Genomic DNA, 7783 nt, shown 5'->3' on the forward strand with positions numbered 1-7783 from the left:
CAATGTATTTGACTGTGAATGCTTATATGTGTATACGTATATCTACGTATCAGGGACATAAATGACAGGAATATATAAGGGACAGGAAGACGGCGGAATTATGAATATATAAAGTACTGGCACAATTCACGAAATGACAGTGTTATTTGAAAGAGGACTTGGCTTAGTTGTAAATGTATTGCAAACTCTAGGGCAACCACTAAAAAACATAGAGGGGGGGAAGTAAAATGATACACTAAGAAGGGAAAGAAAATGAATTCATATAAAATATTTTCTTGGTGTTCCCGTTGTGACTCAGCCGTAAAAAAAACCCCGACACAGTGTCCAAGAGGCTGCGGTTCAATCCCTGGCCTCGCTCAGTGGGTTAAAGATCTGGCCCTGCCACAAGCTGCAGCATAGGTCGCAGATGCGGCTTGGATCCAGCATTGTTGTGGCTGTGGCATAGGCTGGCAGCTGCAGGTCCTATCCAACCCCTAGTCTGGGAACTTCCATAGGCTGCAGGTGCAGCCATGAAAAAAAAAATAATAAAAAATTTAAAAAAATAAAATAAAATGCTTGCTTAAGGGAGTTGCCTGGTGGTCTAGTGGTTAGGATTCCATGCTTCTACCACTGTGGCCCGGGGTTCAATCCCTGGGCCAGGAACTGAGATCCCTCACCAATCCACTGCACTCTGTAGCCAAAAATAAATAAATCAAAAATACTCGCTTAAAACCACAAAAGACATGGAGTTCCCTCGTGGCCTAATGGTTGGGAATCTGGCTTTCTTGCTACTGTGGCTCAGGTCACTGTTATGGGCGCAAGTTCAATCCCTGGCCTAGTAACTTCTGCCTGCTGTGGGTGCAGGCAAAAAAAAAAAAAACAAAAACAAAACAAAAAACAAAAAACACCACCAAAAAACAAACACAAAAGACAAAAAAATAAAGTAAAAGGCAGAAAAAAATAGCAACAAAGAATGAGGGCAACAGATTTAAAAGTTACAAATATGGTAGATAAGAATGCAACTATATCAATAATCACTTTAAACAACTATGGTCTAAATACACCAATTTTTTTTTTTTTCTGTCCTTTTGCCTTTTCCAGGGCCTCACCCTCGGCATATGGAGGTTCCCAGGCTAGGGGTCTAATCGGAGCTGTAGCCGCGGGCCTACACCAGAGCCACAGCAACAGGGAATCCGAGCCACATCTGCAACCTACACCACAGCTCATGGCCACGCCAGATCCTTAACCCACTGAGCGAGGTCAGGGATCGAACCTGCAACCTCATGGTTCCTAGTCTGATTCATTAACCACTGAGCCATGACGGGAACTCCTAAATACACCAATTAAAAGACAGAGATTGAAATGCTATAAAATTGGGTTGTGATGATCATTGTATAACTATAAATGTAATAAAATTCACTAATTAAAAGTAAATAAATAAATAAAAGACAAAGATTGGGAGTTCCTGTAGTAGCTCAGTGGTAACGAACCCGACTAGTAGCCACAAAGACACAGGTTCGGTCCCTGGCCTCACTCTCAGTGGGTTAAGGATCCAGTGTTGCCATGAGTTGTAGTGTAGTTTGAGACATGGCTCAGATTTGGGGTTGCTGTGGCTGCGGTGTAGGCCTGCAGCTACAGCTCCCATTGGACCCCTAGCCTGGGAACTTCCATATGCCTTGGATGAGGCCCTAAGAAGATTAAAAAAAAAAATAAAAGACAAAGATTGTCAGAGTGGATCAAAGACTGAGAACAAATTTTATATCATCTATAAGAAACCCACTTTAAATATACGAACACATATAGATTCACAACAAAGGAATGGAGAAAGATATACCATGCTAACACTAACCAAAAGAAAGGGAGGATCATAGTTCTTTTGTGGTGCAGCAGGTTAAGGATTCAGTGTCGTCACTGCAGCAGCCTGGTTCGCTGCTGTGGCACAGGTTTGATCCCTGGTCCCAGAAATTCCACATGCCATGGGCATGGTGAAAGGAAAAAGAAAGGAAGGAAGGAAGGAAGAAAGTAAGAGAAAGAAAGAAAGAAAAGGAAAAGGGAAAGAAAAAAGGAACGTGGGGGAGTTCCCGTCCTGGCGCAGTGGTTAACGAATCCGACTAGGAACCATGAGGTTGCGGGTTCAAGGAACGTGGGGGAGTTCCCGTCCTGGCGCAGTGGTTAACGAATCCGACTAGGAACCATGAGGTTGCGGGTTTGATCCCTGCCCTTGCTCAGTGGGTTAAGGATCTGGCATTGCCATGAGCTGTGGTGTAGGTTGCAGACGCGGCTCGGATCCAGTGCTGCTGTGGCTCTGGCGTAGACTTGGTGGCTACAGCTCCGATTCAACCCCTTAGCCTAGGAACCTCCATATGCTGTGGGTGCAGCCCTAGAAAAGGCAAAAAGACAAAAGAAAAGAAAAAAAAGCAAAAAGGAATGTGTGGATAGATATATTCATTTCGTACAGAGCCAACTTTGGAGGAAGGAAAGCTGTCAGGGATAAAAGGGGCAATACTTAATAAAAAAGACATAACAATCCTTAATGTGCATGGGCCTAACAGCAGAGTGCCAAAATACATGAGGCGAAACTGATAGATCTGCAAGGAGAAATAGATGACTCCACTATTATATTTGGAGACTTTAATACCTCTCTATTAGAAGTGGCCAGATTGAGCAGGCAGAAAATCAGTAAGGACATGGTTGAACTCAACAGCACTGTGAATAAACTGTTTATAATTGACATCTATAGACCACATCCAGCAACAGCAGATTAGACACACTCTTCTCGCACTCACATGGAACAGTCACCAAGATACACCACACTCTGGGCCATTAAGCACACTTTAACACCTCTGAAGGATTAGAAATCATATAACGGCTACTCTCAGAGCACAATGGAATTAAACTAGAAGTCAACAACAGAAAGACAGCTGGAAAATCCCAAAATACTTGGAGATCAAGCAGCACACTTTTTTTTTTTTTGTCTTTTTTGCTATTTCTTGGGCCGCTGCCGCGGCATATGGAGGTTCCCCGGCTAGGGGTCGAATCGGAGCTATAGCCACCAAGCCTACGCCAGAGCCACAGCAACGCGGGATCCGAGCCGCGTCTGCAACCTACACCACAGCTCACCGCAACGCTGGACCGTTAACCCACTGAGCAAGGGCAGGGACCGAACCCGCAACCTCATGGTTCCTAGTCGGATTCGTTAACCACTGCGCCACGGCGGGAACTCCAGCACACTTCTAAATAACATATGAGCCAAAGAAGAAATTTCAAGAGAAATTTTTTAATATTTTGAAATAAATGAAAACAAATTTGTAGGATGTAGCCAAACCATTGCTCAAAGGGGAATTTATATCATCAATTGCGTAAAGTATCAGAAAACAAGAAAGATCTAAGTTAATAATCTATTGCCGTGAGCTATGGTGTAGGTCACCAATGAAGCTCGGATCCCATGTTGCTGTGGCTGTGGCGCAGGCTGGCAGCTATAGCTCTGATTGAACTCCTAGCCTGGGAACCTTCATATGCCACAGGTGTGGCCTTAAAAAGCAAAAATAAATAAATAAATAAATAAGTTAAATTAATAATCGAAACTTCCACTTTAGGAAATAAGAACAAAAAGAGCAAATTATATACAAATTAAGCAGAAAAAAAAGAAATAATAAAAAATCAGAGCCAAAATTAATTATATTGAAAACAGGAAATCAATAGGGAAAAACAACAAAAGCAAAAGCTGGTTCTTTGAAAAAAGAAATCAATAAAATTGATAGGTCACAGATGCAGCTCAGATCCGGTGCTACTGTGGCTGTGGTGTAGGCCTGAAGCAGCAGCTCCAATTCGCTTCCTAGCCTGGGAACTTCCATATGCCACAAGTGCAGCTCTAAAAAGAAAAAACAAACAAGGAGTTCCCATTGTAGCTCAGCAGATTAAGAACCCGACATAGCCTCCATGAGGATTTGGGTTTAATCCCTGGCCTCGCTCAGTGGGTTAAGGATCCAGCATTGCCACAACACTAGTGTAGGTCACATATGTGGCTCGGATCTGGCGTTGCTGTGGCTGTGGCTTGGGTGGGTAGCTGCAGCTTCAATTCGACCCCTAGCTTGGGAACTTCCACGTTAAAAAAAAAGAAAAAACAAACAACAATGATATATCACTACACACCTAATAGAATGACAAAATTTCAAAAACACTGACAACACTAAGTGACAGTATCTAATAATGTCCAATATGTTTATATCTTATGATACAGGAATTCCACTCCTGGAAATACACTCAGGAGGAATGAATTCTTATATCCACCAAAAGATATGTGCAAGAATGTCAGAAGCAGTTTTATCCATAATAGTAAAAAACTGGAAACAACACATATGCCCATTAGAAGTAGAAAGGATAGGAGTTCCTGTTGTGGCGCAGCGGAAACGAATCCGACTAGGAACCATGAGGTTGCGGGTTCGATCCCTGGCCTTGCTCAGTGGGTTAAGGATCCTGCGTTGCCGTGAGCTGTGGTGTAGGGCACAGACTCGGCTAGGATTTGGCGTTGCCGTGGCTGTGGTGTAGGCTGGCAACTACAGCTCTGATTGGAGCCCAAGCCTGGGAACCTCCATATGCCACAGGTGTGGCCCTGAAAAGACAAAAAAAAAAAAAAGTAGAAAGGATGAATTATGGTATAGTTATACCATGAAATACTACTTAGCAACGAAAAGGAATAAACCACTATACGTGCAATATCATAGATTACTATCAGAGATAAAGTTGGGTGAAAGAGATCAGATGTTAAAGAATACATCCTGGAGCTTCCGTCATGGTGCAGCATAGATGAATCCAACCAGGAACCATGGGATTTCAGGTTCGATCCCTGGCCTTGCTCCATGGGTTGGAGATCCGGCATTGCCATGGCGTGGGTCGCAGACGCAGCTCAGATCTGACATTGCTGTGGCTGTGGTGTAGGCTGGCAGCTGTAGCTCCAATTCGACCCCTGGCCTGGGAACCTCCATGCGCCGAGTCCGGCCTAAAAAGCAAAACAAACAAACAAACAAAAACATACTGAATGAGTCCACGTAAATGAAGTCCGAGAACAGGCTAAACTACGGCAATAGCTCAGAATACTGCTGACATTTGAAGGAGCTGGCTAAATGCTGGAAATATTCGGTATCTTGCTTTGGGTGGTGGTTACATTATATATAAATGTACACATATACTATGTATACATGTGTAAAAATCCATCAAGCTATACTCTTAGGTTGTGTACATTTTATTGTCTGTAAGTCATACCTCAATAAAAAAGAAAAGTTGGGGAGTTCCCGTTGTGGCGCAGTGGTTAACGAATCCGACTAGGAACTATGAGGTTGCGGGTTCGATCCCTGCCCTTGCTCAGTGGGTTAACGATCCGGGGTTGCCGTGACCTGTGGTGTAGGTTGAAGATGCGGCTCGGATCCCATGTTGCTGTGGCTCTGGTGTAGGCTTGGTGGCTACAGCTCCGATTCGACCCCTAGCCTGGGAACCTCCACATGCCGCGGGAGCGGCCCAAGAAATGGCAAAAAGACAAAAAAAAAAGAGAAAAATTTGAAGTTTCCTTGTGGCACAGGGGGTTAAGGATCTGGCATTGCTGCAGCTATGGCTCAGGCTGCAACCGGAGGGTGGGTTTGATCCCTGGACAGGAATTTTCACAAGCCACAGGTGGGCCAGAATAAACAAAACAAACAAATAAACAAGGGACAATACCTCCAGAAAGAAGCAGCAGCTTTATGTCACCATTTTAAATTCTAAAAATAACATTTCCAGAGTTCTCTGGTGGCTCAGAGGGTCAAAGATCCAGCATTGTTACTGCTGCCACTCAGGTTGCTGCTGTGACTCGGGTGTGATCCCAGGCCTGGGAACTTTTGCATGCTGCAGGTGTGGCCAAAAAAAAAAAAAAAATTTTTTTTTCCAAATACACGTTATAATATATAACTTTGAAAACAACATGTTCATTGGTATTCTACCACATAGAATAGAAATTTAAGTGCCACACTTTGGTTAAAGCATTCCAGGCACAGTAGGGGTTTTGTATGAGCTAGTGCTGGGATACTGGCAACCCAGGGAAAATCTGGGGCTACATGGAGAATGTGTAGCTAGGATTGTGCCCTGTCACCAGCCTGGGCAGGGGTTGTGAAATGCCGAAGCTCTGCATCAAGGCGCAGGGCAGAAAACTGGGAGAGAGGGGGGAATGAATGGGAAGAGGGGCCAAAGAAAAAAGGCCAAGGGTAGGTTCCCTCAGGCCCTGGCCCACAGCCCAACTCCTAGACTCCTGACCTCACCAAAGACACAATAGATGTAAAACAAGCCAATCAGTTTCCAAGTGGGAAGAGTTCCAGCCATGATTTTTGCTGCCCAAGGAATGAAAAATCAATAATAATCATTCTTATGATTCATGTTCATCCTGTTTTATTCCAAAGTACTTTACCGAAAGGCCCCTTGGCCCAGCCAAGAAGTTTAGGCGGGGAGCCAGGACACCTGGACTCCAGATCTGTGTATGAAAGACTTGGAACTTTGTTTTTGAGTCTAAGTTTCTCCCACTGTAATCGTCACAGGTGACATTGCGGAGTAGTTTAACAGTTTTACGTACATCATTTCACTAGACTCTCCAACCCCTGGCGAGGAGAGCAGAGAACATAAGATTGCTAGTCTAATCTTACAGTCAAGGAAACTGGGCTCAGATGAAGTTAGGAGATCCCATCAAACTCAAACCATTAAGAAGGCGAGGAAGCCGAGAGGCTCAGATGCTGGAACTTTTGACTCCAAACCCTTTGCTGTTTCCCAGTCAGAAGAAGAAAGTCAGTCCCTGCCAGCTCTAAGTACAGTATGAGATGGCTTGATCATACACAAAATGCCCTCTGTAGGTGCCAAGGGCAGAGCTGGGCTTGTGGAGCTGAAACTTGCATAATTGTGGGGGGTGGGGGGGGTGCTGCCAGGCCTCTTTAACAAAAATGCCAAATGATGGATCAAAATTAAGGGCCTAAGACAGCCCCTGTGATAAGGGGCCCTGAAGCTTAAGCTTCATTAGCATCAAGTAAATCGGCCCCTCCTACGTGCTCTACCCACTAGAAAATCCGGACACACCAGATCTTGACAGGATTTTCCTCCCCATTTGTGAAACGTGGCAGATGTGGGCTCTGGAAGCCCTGGAAAAGGAATCTCATTTCTCCCGGGAGACGTGAGGAACCGCAGCAGCAGCAGCGAAGCCCGCCTTGTGAAGATGGAGAAGGCTGTTTGCCAGGGGAGAGTCCAAAGGGGCCAGTGACCCAGCTGGCCGAGATGTGGCCGCAGCAGTGCTGGCGTGGTAGGCTGGCATCCCGGGAGCCGGGAGCAATGGCGCTGCCCCCGGAGCGATGGCCCAAACTGTAGGCTCGCCTGTCGGAAGCCGGCGTTCTTCAGACTGTCATCTGGCTTCCTGCGTCCAGATAAACCCTCCTCGGAGGAGGACTGGCAGAGGCAGACAACCACAGACGACGGCAGTTGGGAGGGTGGATGGTGGTCCCGCCCAGGCCTTTCGATCCCCGGCCCGCAGGGTAGTAGGAGAACAGAGGCCTACGAGGAGGCTGCCCCGCTGCGGCTTGCGCGGCGAGGCCCGGGTGCCAGGCTCCCCTCTTGGCTCCCCGCCGCCGCGGCCGCGGGTGGGGGTAGTGGAGGGTGGGGGGCAGCGCCCGCAGCCTGCTTTCCCAGGGCTGGCCGAGCCTTTTTGACAAGCCGATTGCGTGGCGGGGATTGGCTGGTCCGGGCGTGACGCCGGTTAACAACAAAGGTGGAGTTGGAAGAAATTAGATTAAAGGAAAGG

Source organism: Phacochoerus africanus, chromosome 14 (genome assembly GCF_016906955.1).
Source record: "Phacochoerus africanus isolate WHEZ1 chromosome 14, ROS_Pafr_v1, whole genome shotgun sequence".
In the NCBI taxonomy this organism is placed as follows: Eukaryota; Metazoa; Chordata; class Mammalia; order Artiodactyla; family Suidae; genus Phacochoerus; species Phacochoerus africanus.